This window comes from Podarcis pityusensis (assembly GCF_964106645.2).
Source record: "Podarcis pityusensis genome assembly, chromosome: 7".
NCBI classification, from domain to species: domain Eukaryota; kingdom Metazoa; phylum Chordata; class Lepidosauria; order Squamata; family Lacertidae; genus Podarcis; species Podarcis pityusensis.
The window spans coordinates 58,472,578-58,485,854 of NC_138031.1; the positions used below are offsets into that span (position 1 = coordinate 58,472,578).

Here is a 13,277-nt window from a genome sequence, read left to right on the forward strand (position 1 = left end):
ACAACTGCTTCCATGGACAAGGAATGCTAAACTAGGTGTGTGGAGATCCTTCTTAGTGGAAGTAGCTACATAGCCCTGGTTTGCATGTTCACACTGTGCCAAACTATGGCTTAGCAGAACCATGTGCAGGCTCCTAGATAAGAGCTTGCTCCTACCAGATCCTTTTTGCTGCTACACCACACTGAGCTAAGCCAAAGCTTTCAGCACATTTCCCTCCTCTGCAGAAGTGGGGAATCTATTAGGGTGGTCTACTCTCAGAGGCTGAGGGATCCAATGGGTTTCCAGATGGCTTTCATGAATTTTCCAGCTAATATGACTGGCACTCTTGTCAAAGCCCTGGCCAACCTCTGGAACATCCAAATGGCTTGGGCCATTGACACAATCACCCCTTAGCACCCTTTCTCTCTTCTGAGAGCCAGTGTGGTGTAGTGGTTAAGAGCGGTAGTCTCGTAATCTGGTGAACTGGGTTCGTGTCTCCGCTCCTCCACATGCAGCTGCTTGTGCTAGTCACACTTCTTTGAAGTCTCTCAGCCCCACTCACCTCACAGAGTGTTTGTTGTGGGGGAGGAAGGGAAAGGAGAATGTTAGCCGCTTTGCGACTCCTTCGGGTAGTGATAAAGCGGGATATCAAATCCAAACTCCTCCTCCTCCTCCTCCTCTTCTTCTTCTTCTTCTTCACGGAGACTTTTTGGTCACCCTGTATGATGACCTCTGATGGGAGAGAGATAGGGGAAATGCATGCCTGTTAATTCTCATTGACCTCTCAGCAGCTTTTGTTACCATCAACCATTGTATCCTTCTGGAGCAGCCGTCTGAGTTATGGGTGGGTGGCACTGCTTTGTGATGATGAACTATAACCAAGAACAAGCATTTGTTTCCATTCATGCCTAGCAAAGAAAGAGCTTGCCCACAAGCCCCGATTTAGATGACATGCTAGAAAGTGGGAGGCAAGAGCAGAGTGGAGAAAGAAGATTGGATGAGTGTCAGAGAAGATGGGAAGAGAGCTGGTGAAGTGGACAGTGAGGGGACTTGTGGTTCTCTTAATGAAACCAAACGTTGAGCAACCCATTGAGAAAGCACTCTTATCACATATAGGAGGGAACTGCTGGGTGCCACTGCTCCTGTACAGAGGGAGAACCCCCTCTGCAATCCTGAGGCATCAGCCCCCTCAGCCACAGGCTCAGGCAACACATGCACACCAGGGATGCACTGCAACATTTTGTTGTGGAGCCCCACTTCTAATATAGTAACGGGAATACATACTGAACATTTCAGGGTATATCCTTGCTGAAATGTAGCTGCTTCAGGAATGAAGAATAGCAACAACTGGATAGTCTGCTAAAAGAAAATATTTGGGCTTCAAAAGCGCAGAGTACACAGGCATTTAGATCTCACAGTGCAGTGCATAGCTGCTCAGAAGCAAGTCTCATAATTTTAGTGGACCTTAACTTCCAGGAAAGTTTCCATAGAGCTGTAGCCTTGGTCAGGAACATTTCATCTAGTGAGCAACACAACATTCTGATTATCTCCTTCGGGAGTATGAAGTCATGGCTTTGCATTTGTAGAACTGAAACCTAAATTCCAGGGGGGCTTGTTCAAGATCCAGGTCTGGCACCATTCAAACTATCTGGGGGGAAAATATTGTTGTAGCTCTAAAAGTCTTATTTTGGAGACAATGAAATGGTTTGGTGTGTGTGTTTTTTTAAAAAAAAAAAGGTTTTACAAGGCTATGTAAAATAAATCAAAGTTATTTTTATCATTTATATGATGGGCATGTTATTCTCCTTAATATAAAAAATATCATTAGTTACTTTTAGCTAATAAAATGGAGCATTATAAGTAAAGCATAAGCATGCAGTTGAAAGCTAGGAGGCAACCTGAGCAGGGAAGCAGTGGGTGGGAAAGAGTTAAGGACCATCTTCCAAGCCATTTCTCCACCCTCAATCACCCCTTTAAAAGTAATCTCAACCCCACTCAAAACATTGCCTTGACATCATGGAGAAAAAGGTTGTTTTTACTATAAAAGAAGACAAAGAAAGAACCTTGCTTTATTCTACAGTAAAGTGCATTTCTGGAGTATTGGAACACAAATGGCATACATTCTATTCTATTCTTCTTTGTCGGAACATCATAAGGTGACTTCTCTTCTCATATGTGTATACCTTTTGTTTCCAGGAGTGGTTAGACGAAAGTTGTACAGCAAATGTTCTAATGCCCACCATTTGAATGAAGAAATGTCTCAGTACAAATGGATCTCTGTGGGAACAATAGCTGGTCAGGGTTAAATCAAGCCAGTTGGCTGCAACTCAAACCACGAGTTGTCATGGGCAGCTTAGATCAGTGGCGTAGCGTGGGTTGTCAGCACCCAGGGCAAGGCAAGTAATTTGCGCCCCCTAACCCGGTAGGGGCAGAGAGCTGCGAGTGCGAGCGCCCCCCCCAGATGTTGCGCCCGGTGCAGCCGGCCCCCCTGCACCCCCCACGCTACGCCACTGGCTTAGATGCCTAAGACTGGCAGGTGGCCAGTTCTTAAGCCTCCTGTGAATTAGGGTTTTTGGAGGTAGCTTTAAAATGGTTCCGGTTATGGGGATAATTAGAGGTGTAGCCAGAAGTGAAATCAAGACACACAATCAGTGGAGATAGCCTTGTTACTGCTCATCTTCTTCTTTTTTCTTCCTTTAAAGAACAGCAGACCCTGGACATGGATGTTGGCCTACTGATTGTTGGTGACATCATAAGCAGTATCCAATGAGTTACAGCTAGCCATGCAATGACAAGAATAGTTTGTGGGAAGAATAACACTTTACACTGACAACGTTGTTTTAGGCTGTGTACACATTACCGTTTACAATGTCTCCAGTGTGCTCCCACCACTGGTACTTGAAGCTGAGTTCACGTGGTGTTAGGCACAATCTGTACAGATCCTGCCATTTTTTGATCAATATCCCTGTTTGATGCATTTTCCCTCCAGCCAGCTTCCATGCGATTTGAAAACGTAAGCTGCAGTTAAGCTGAGGTGGGGGCCACTTCAAACAGCCATTGTGCAAGCATGCATGGCAGCAAATGTGCCAGCCACAGCTTCATTGAATAGGAGTTGGGGAAGTTGTGGGTGTGATGAAACAAATCAGGTAGTGCGCATTGCTTGAAGACACACTTGCTCCCTCTCAGGTGTGTACAGCAAGGTAAGAATGTGACTAGGAACGTAATGGAAGGAAACAACCACACTGTGTGTTAAACCGCTAATGTGCACACATTAGCCTGAAGTTTTCCAATTTCTGAAAAATAGCAAAATTTAAATTTCTGAAACGAGATTTTTTTTATATAAAAAAAGTTATCTGACTTAAATATTTAGTCTGTCCAATAATAAAATCCTATATTTGGAGGATGGTGGAGCTGTGTTAGGGGTGTAGTGCCATGAAGATCAGCACAACTTCTGGTGTGTGGAGTCTTTCAATGGTTAACATTTCAAAGACTACAACTGTTCCACAACATGAGAATTCTCTGGTCCTTAATTAGGTAGCATTTATTGCTCTGTAAAAGAATAAATATAACATTACCGACAGTTCTATCCCCTGCAATTCAAACTCAGCCCCCAACAGAATCAAATACATACTGGGGTCAACATTGTATCATTCATTTATCAGACAGGAAAGGGGAAATGTAAAATATGAATGAATGAGCTCTCACCAAGGTCTTAACTTTTACTGAAAGGAAGATTAGTGAAATACAAAAGGGTTCAAGATAAATTAATTCTGAACAAGTTTCAGAATAATTTGTGGATATAGAACATGGGTAAGAGGCATTCCAGTTCTTGTTTGAAACCTATGAAGGATATGGATAAGACAGTGTCTCCTCCCCCAAATCAGATTATGCTTCACACATACCCTTACTGTACCAATCTGAATCTGGTGAATGGAAGTAAATCGTTTGAATATTTAATAAACCATTACTTCATCAACCAGTTGTTTGCACTGAATAGTGTTGAGATAGATGGCACTTACATTCATGTTTAGAATTTGGTCCTTTGTCTGCTATTACAAACAGCTGTAGAATTATGATGAAAGAAGCATTTTGTAAGGTGCAGTCCATAGATTTGCACGCCACACTGGCTTCAAAAAGCAAAAAAGATGGCAATGGAACAATAATAAAGAAATGTAGAACTGTGGTTCTTATTGCAACTAGGACATTATTTAGTCAGGTTAGAAATATGAGCCAGCTTTCTCTAATCTTAGCTAAGGCTTAATAAGAAATATAAACCTATGAGCAACTGAGAGAAAATGCAGATGTCATATATTCATGGTCTGAGCTTGATGTCATGTTTCGGAAGTAGCTGTTTTTTTATTCAAATCCTCGCAAGAGCTCCAAATCTGAAACTATGAAAACATGGGCTTCATATTTGGGGATTATGAATTCTGATGAGAGCTTCAGATTCCTGGGTGGTAGGGATGCATTACATTAGGAGAACAGATCTTCCTGCTGGCACATTTTTATCCACTGAGAACATAATTGCATGCATGTCAAGTTTGATAGAGAGTTGTAGCTCTTAAGTTTCTAAATGAGCTTAACGTTTAAAAGGACTAATTAAAGATCTGTATTATTATTATTTTTTAAAAATCCATTACAGCAAGATTACAAGCAGTCCTTTTCTATTTTCATAACGAAACTTAGAATTCTGGTGGTGTAGCCATATTTGGTGTTTCCAGGTCATGCAGAATTAAAATAAGTGTCTGTGCTCTCTTTCCATTAGCTATCAAAATGAACAAAGTGTTACATTGATTCAGATGTGCTTGTATATTTGTTGATGATTCTCTGCTTCCTAAGTGGGTAAGTTTAGACCAGTGGATAGTGTGTTGGAAAACCTTGATTAAATTTTGCCACAGTTTTGACTCGCTGATCCAATTCAGATTACACACTAAACCATGGTTATAGAAGCTAAACTGTGCTTTAGTGTAAAGTCTAGATGGACAGACCATGGTTCACAATTGGTAGGTGAAACAGACCCTCCAGATGTTACTGGACTGCAATTCTTGTTGTCCCTGACCACTGACAATGATGGTCCACAGGTTCCTCACTTGCTCTACCTGATATTAATTAACATGAAGTTCAATCCTTCTGCTCAGAAGTAAGTCGTAGTGAACACAATGAGACTTAACTCTTGGATAACTGGGTATAGGATTGCCTTCTCAATGGCTCACATATGAACATATAAACTGCATTAATTTAAAACTCTTTCCTTTAAATAATATGAAAACTTGTTTGGGGTATTCTGGTCTGAGGCAGCTGTTTTACATCTGGAAGTTATCCCTTATTGTTGCAACTATTAAGGGATAAAATGTGTGTTTGAATTCACGCATATGCCATGAACCAATATTATTCCAAAATTTAATTATGAGCATAAGAACATAAGTGTCCCAGAGATCCAACAAGTCTAGCATTCTGTTTCCCCACACCTGTGACCAGCCAGCTGCCTCCAAGAAAATGCTCATGGCTAATAGCTGTTGATAGACTTGCTCTTTATGAATGTGTCTAATCCCCTTTAAAACCATCTAAGCTAGTGGTCATTGCCACAACTTGCAGCAGAAACGGCACAATCCTATGCTTGTCTGTTCAGTAGTAAGTTCCATTGTTCATCGGGACGTTCTCCAGGTAAGTGTGTCTAGGATTATAAACTCATTTCCCTAAGTTGATTATGTGTATTTTATTTTATCTGCCATTTCCACACATGATGTCCACTTTTATAAACCACTATTATGTTCCTCTTTGGGGATATAAACTGCAGTCTCTTCTAATAGGGAAGGTGCCCCAACTCCCTGATCATTTTTCTTGCCCTTTTCTGTACCATATGCCTCTACAATATCTTTTTTGAGATGGGGCAACTAGAATGGTATGCAAAAATTCAAATGTGGTTGCGCCATAGATGAGGGCATTGAAGCACTGAACGTTCCATTTTGACTCTTACCTAATCCCCATTTTGGAGTTTGCCTTTTTCACTGGCTGGTCCAAGCCAACATTTTCATTGACTGTATCTGCCTCAACCCCAATATCTCTTTCCTGTTGTGAGATGCTGTTGTGAAACATTTCATTGAATTCATTTCTGCTCTCATCATGACAGCTGTTTTGAAATGGAAAAGTGTAACTTCCTGTTCATAAAGTCTGCTTCAGCTTTTTTGTTTCTTCATTTCTTCTTTGCAATCACATCTGCATTTCCATGGTTTAAAAATGCTATGTATTTCATGTGTTGGGTACAAAATTTTCAACTGTTTTCACACTGTATCTGTCTCATATTTCTTACACTGTGTCTACTTCTGCCACTGCAGGCTTCCTTTTTAAGTTAGGGTTATTAACTACTGTAAAACAATTTGATGGTGGATTTAATTTATTTCAAATATTTTCAAAATCCAGTGAAATCCCTTGTAAGCTGCCTCCAAGACTGGTCATCCAAATTTTGTTTGGTATGTGTGTATATCTCCTCCATCCCTAATTATGAGACTGGCAGCTTATACCAGACAGCTGATGTTGGACAGCTACCCAAACTGTTGGATTCATGATTCTTAGTGGGGGGAGGGGGGAGAGGATGATTAAGAAAAAATGTTCTCAATCAGTTTAGCTGTCACTGTGAAATCCTTGCAATGTAGCCAGGCTCTGGTTACATGTCAATTTAGAAATCCTGTGGCGCTGCAGCTATAACAACTTGTTAATTATTTGTGAAGTAACAGGCTGTAAGATCTCTGGCTCACATTTTTCTTACTGTACATGTTGTTGATAGGCATGTAATATGAGAATAATCCCTTTGCTAATAGGCCTTGGAGGGAACTGGGTTGAGAATTTTCAAGAGTATGAAATAATAGCACTTAAGTAAATATTGTTTAGAGGAGGAGAAAGCAATTGTTGGTATGTTTGGGATTGTTGCTGTTGTTACTATTACTACCCCTGCATTATATCAGTCATGCAAAGCCAGGAGAAGACTGGGCCACTGCAGGTTCTTTTGCAGCTGTCCTAATGGATGAGAGAGTAGTATCATGTCATTGAAACATGGCCACCACAGACAGAATGTTAATGACTTTATAGAGCTGGGAACATAGGAAGCTGCCCTATATGGAATCAGACCATAGGTCCATCTAGCTCAATACTGTCTACACGGACTGGCAGTGGCTCTCCAGAGTTTCAGGCAGGGAACTCTCCCAACTCTACCTGGAGATGCCCAGCAATGAACCTGGGACTCTCTGTGTTCAAAGCAGATGCTCTGTCACTGAGCTATGGCTCTTCCCATGGGTTCCATTTTGAGATGCTGTCCATGACTCCTAACAATGTCCAACACAGGTGGCTACAACCCTGTCCCCAAGAGTTTTTCTTCCTTCCATTGTGCCTTGAGGGAGTATAGTAGCAGTAGTGCCAGAAGCAGAAACCAGGCAGTGGCAACTTGTTTGAATGGAAGAGCATTCAGGAGATAAATGGTGATAAGCCCTGTAGTGTCTATCTGGACTTGCGCCCACTATGTAAGTACTTGGGGAGAGAGATGAGGAACAGTGGGTGCTTCCCTTCTGTAGCAAATGATCTCTGTCAGAGTCTCCGCAATTGTGACCCCTGCCTTCTTTGCAAAGCTTGCACCTATCCCCAACCACAGCTTGAGAGCCATTTTGAGAGTTTTTATGGTCAAGTTCAAAGGAAGATTGCATGACCAGCCATTCTTTGAACAGGCTATAGTATTCATTTCTAATGCTTTGTGGCTAATGCTAAGACTGAAACAGTAGAAAAGACCTGACGGACTTAAACAGGTGTAATTCCAAGTTGACGCTGTGTTCTTGCTGTTGTTTTTTGAATTACCACCCTTAAAGCTGTAGAAATGTCAGTAACTCATTTGGTTGGAGTGTGGAGCTGAAAGTGCCAAGGTTGAGGAGACTGCAAATAAGGAAATCAAAGAATGTGAAGGGAAATGGGCTCATTGTCCAGAAATCTATGAACTTTATTTCCCTTCAATACATCAGTACCAGTTTCTCTTTTGTGGGCACCAAACCAACACATTCCTGCATCATTGTACTTAGTTAAAGGTAAAACATCTCACCTCTTTGAGGTAAAGAAGGGCTAGGTGTGAAAAGAACCACAATATGAACACTTTCCTGTTTTCAACTTTCATTTGTGGGGATGACCATGCCATTTCTGAATTTCCCTTTACTTCACAATATTTCAAAATAGTATTTTGCAGTATATATTTAAGAAGCGGTTTTGCTGCTCATACCCTTGAGAGTGGAGCAATCCTGCTTTAGTAACTCTGCTGTGACCTTGGATGTTAGCTGTTTCCTGCTTATGTGATGCACCATGGCCATATTATCAGAGTGGAAGTTGAGCTGGGTGGGCATTGCTTGTGGTCAGCTTTTCCTCCCCGCGGGTTCCGTTCCCATGTGCCCTCTTTATCTTGTGGTTTGAGAAAAAGGAAGGAAACTTTGCTGTTGAAATTGTTCAGAAGTTTCTGTACAAAGCTGACATTGGGTGTAGCAAGTATTGGCAAGTATAGGGAAATAAGATTTTGCCTAAGAACTACCTGGAAGTCAAGCACAAATGTGGGAATGGGGCAAAGACTACAAGGACCACCTCTCCTCTTGTCAGTGAGAAGCCTTCTTCTGAGGAGGTGACTATGAGTGGAAATCAGGTGTTGAGCCTGTACTGATACCTCTTCCATTTCCAAGGACATGGAGACATGGGTGTGAACAAACCTTGCAGACCCAACCCTCTCAAATGAGTGCCCATTCACTTCTCCAGCTGCTTGCACTAAGTGCTGTGCTAACTCTGCTTTTTGAAAGGAAGGTGCAGGGGAACATCACTTGTTGCATCGTTGTCTTAACATGTGCTCAGCCATGAATCTAAACCTCTTGAGTATTTCCTGCACCTTGTCTTATATCTTGCCCGTGTACCAGTCTGATTTATGCATTAAAGCCTTTGGCAGAAACAAAACTGGGAGTTTAGTTTTTTGTCCAGCAGTGAGGGTTAGGACACCAACCTTACTTGTAGATGCTGAGGGCTGAACCTGGAAACTTTTGCATGCAGCAAATCTGCTTTGCCACTGAGCTGTTGTCCTTGTTTATTTTCACTAGGAGATAGATAGGAAGAGTGATTCTGTTGACTGTCTGGGACTTCTGACCAGCTTTTGACACTTACTCATATGACATCTTTGGTTGGCAGTGTTTTGCTGTGGCTCTATGGTTCCTACCTTTCCTGAAGATTCCAGAATGCATTGGTACTTGTAGTAACTTTCTTGTGGGACTTCATATCTATGTAAGCCACCATGAGAGGTCACTTGCAGTTTTTGAGTGGGATCTCTATTTCTACTTTTCTTTTGTACCAGATGTGGTGGTGTCATCCTTGAATGACAGCATGAGGGCTGGAATTAGCAACTTTGAAACTTAATCCAGACAAGATGGAGTAGTTCACGGTGGGTAGTCTTAAAACTAGACAATTAATGGAATTACCTGTTCTGGGTGAGATTCATCTCCTTGAGCCATGCCAACATCTAGATTTTTAGGTGGACAAAGTGGTTGGTAACATGATCTGTCAGCTTTTTGCCCCAGCTTTCCACCTTCCTGAAAAAGTGAGACCCTGATTGAAATACTGCGTTGAACTTTATGTGAGTCTGCCCTTGGAGCCAGTTCAGAAGCTTCAGTTGATGCAGAACTCATCAGGCAGGTATTCGCTGCTGGGAATAACTGCAATACTGTAAGGATTATACTGTGTTGGTTTCTAGACTAAATGTCATATTTCTGGTTCTTGCTTTTGAAGTCGTTTACAGCTCCAGTGTATGTGTTGCCCCAAATTGAACCTCTCCAACCATTTAGGCCCAGTAACAAGTCTCTTCAACAGAAGTTGAATTGTCTGTAAGGCTGATAGAGAATTTTCAGTTGTGGTCTCACATCTATAAAGTTTCTTACCATCTGGGTAAGAATGTGGTCTTCTCAGAAGTGTGCTTTTGAAACTTTTAAAAATTGTTTTTATAAATATTTAGACTTCTATTGTATACCCTCTTACCCAAGAGTAAGCTACACTGAAAATAAGGGGAGTTACTTCTGAGTATGTGTGTACAGTATAGGATTGCATTGTTTGTCCCTTTTTTTACAGGCTGGGAGTTTACCTGAGCTGCATCTGTTTTTTGTGATTTGAGAATAAACTTTAGATACAGCAACTGTCATATTTTATTATTGCTTTTAAATCATTCTCTCCCTCCCTTATAGAACCCTTGCAAATGGAAAAGCTGAGTATACATTTTTTAAATAAATAATACATAGCAACTATACATTTTCTAAAGAAATATAACACAGTAACAAAATATAGGTCCTGGAGACACTGGGGCAAAATATTCAGAATATGTATAAAATGGAGTGATGTTGTCTTAAAACATTTAAATGGAAGCATATTTTGAAGCATCTAAGCATATTTTTTAATGACCAATCAGTTTTCCCCCCCGGAGGCACCGTGCTTATTTATGTCATGTGCCATTGGGAATATAATTGCATTTGTCCTTAGATTTCTCTAAACGTATACCATGCCTGTACATGCAGAGTGCATTGAGATAGAAAATTTTGTTCCAGCTACCCAAGCAAATTGACGTGAGTCTTGGGAATTTTCTTACTGTTAGGAATAAAGTGGTGATGTCATTCCACCTGTTTTGGAAGCTATTTTCCCTAGAGGCAGAGAAAGCCAGAAGGGACCATGTCCACATACATAAGGAAGGAAGACCCACTGATCTTTCTCCATCCATTCTTCACCTCCCCCTGTCTTTCCCTTTAGAGGCCAATTTCCTTGACCTCCCCTTTCCAACTTTTTAGGGGGCAAAATAGCAATTAAAAATAAATAAGACGAGCTAAAGAACAGGTTCTGGGGTGTGCATACATGCCAGCAGCTCCTCTTTCTCTGCACATGTGATTGTGATTCTCCTCCAGCTTTCTCAGCTTATAGGTTGAAGAGCATCCATGAAGAACAGGGTTGCTCTTATGACTGTTAGTAAATCTAATGTGCAACCTAGTTCTTAAGAGCCTTGTGATGACTTCTTTTTGTTTAGGGTACTGTCAGAGGTAGATTTAGGGCAGCACGACTGGTTGCCTTGCACAGGATACAGGAGCCAAGGGGGCGTCTTCCCATCACTTTCACCAAGTACTTTTCACCTAAGAAACCACCATCTTTGTATAATCAGGCTGTGTTTTCCCAGTGATGGTTCTATATTTCTCCTCTGCTACAGAAAACTCAACTTCTCTTTCTTTCTTTCTTTTAAAAAGTATGACACATTAGCAAATACTCCACAGGTTTTGGGAGTTTCTTTTCACTGTTTTCTCTTCTTTTTAAAAGGTTCCTCCCCCTGGTTTCTGCCTGATTAATTAATTCCTCTTTTTTACTTCTGCTAATATAATTGCCCCTCCCCCTGTAATCAGAGACATATTGTTTCCCATTGTGTGTGTGTTCAATTAATCAGGCTGCAAGAGGGGAGGAGTGAACTTTCTTAGGGCAGAGCGGACAACACGCAACCGGAGGAAAAGTCACTGAGCGTAAGCTCCTTTACTGGCTCACCTTGTAGCAATTGTTAAGCACTTGCAAGAGGTTGGGAGAAAGGAGAAGAGACCCATGCCTGTTGCATGGGTAGGCTATAACAGAATGCATAAACACACCTAAGTGAAAATGTTCTGCTGCCATTCCTGATGCAAGAAAAAAGAGGAAAAGCAACTGTCAGAGAGCACTAAGAGCCTTGTAACTGGGATCCCCCCTTACTTTGACTTTACAACCTCATAGTACTTGTTGCTGCAGACAAAAGAGAAAGTTGCTAGGATTCAAATTACAGTCGCTAATGAAATGAACAGACCAAGGATAAAAAAGGGGCCAGCATTAACCAATCTATTTATAATTTTCAAATGGGAAACCATGTTTCATCTCAAATAAAGACATCCCGCATCCTCCCCGTATATTTTTGGAATATACTTCGTAGGATGCCATTTAAGTGGTGAAAGGGTGGCAATCAGAGAAACTTCTCTTAGGGGCCTTTGAAGTGAAGGTTGAGTCATTATTATTCATCACCAGGCTAGTTTGTGTGCTCATTTAGGTGACAGTTGTTTTCTCGAACGAAAACAGCCTCTTGATGCTTTTTAATTCCTGAAAATAAAAGAAACAAGGACTGTCAAGGCATCCGGATGTAGTGCTTTGAAAGCAGTGTGCAAGGAAACAAATTTAAATCCAAGGGGAAAACTGAGTGGCATAAGAAGGAAAGAGCCAACAAGAACACTGCTGAGCCATTCTTTAATGCTTCAGAAACAGTGTTATATGGCTAAGCGCAATATATCTCTTATACTACATTTGTAAATGATGTGCACTGTCTGTGCATTGCACAGTGCTGAACAAAGAAGGAATATGCTTTCATTGCTCTTCTGTGTCACCATGGCAATTTTAAAGTACAGTTTCTGTAGCATTAATCAGAAATGCAAAGGCATAAGTTAAGGCCAGTGGACAGTGTATTGGAAAACCTTGGTTCAAATTTTGCCACAGCTATGACTCGCTGACCCAATTCAGATTACACACTAAACCAGGGTTATGGAAGCTAAACTGTGCTTTAGTGTAAAGTCTAGATGGACAGACCATGGTTTACAATTGGTAGGTGAAACAGAAGTAGGGTTGCAGTTCAGCAGCGCTTCCAGGACAATTTACAAAAATCATAATACAATATATAACTGTAGAGTTGGAAGGGACCCTGAAGATTGTCTAGGCCATGCAGCTGTCCCATACAGGGATCAAACCTGCAACCTTGACATTGTCAGCACCGCGCTGCAGCCAACTTTGCTATCCAGCCTCTAGGCAATAAATTGCAACAGATTATGATAGCTAAATGGAAAGTAACTGTGACTCTCAGAGGTGTAGCTTACATTTCGCTCCAGGTTATTCTGGAAAAACAAGAGGCATCTAGTTGGAGAAGCTGGAATTTGGATTTACTCTGCAAGGCAGTTCTTGCAAAAGAACCTGCCTAATAGAACAGACAATTATGCTAAATAATATTCTGTTCGCTGGAGCTTGCGTGTTTATTTTCTTTGATAAGAACTGGGCTCTATAACAGTTTCTGTAAATAAGTTGCAAGTCAAATGTAGATTGTCACTTGACAATGGCATGCTTAGTTTTTTTCATGGTAAGTCTATGAAAAGTCCATGTAGTTTCCCAGCATAATTACACGCCACAAAAAGGGCAGGTACACATTGCATGCCATTTCATACAATGGGATGCTTTCCATGTGGGAAATCCATAGCATGGAAGTGGCCTTA

General features: G+C 41.2%; 1 protein-coding gene across 1 annotated transcript in view; it reads left to right on the forward strand.

Annotated features, from left to right (window-relative positions):
• Nucleotides 1–13,277, forward strand: part of RIPOR2 (RHO family interacting cell polarization regulator 2) — a 94,334-nt gene that overhangs the window by 12,827 nt on the left and 68,230 nt on the right. The window lies entirely within an intron of this gene.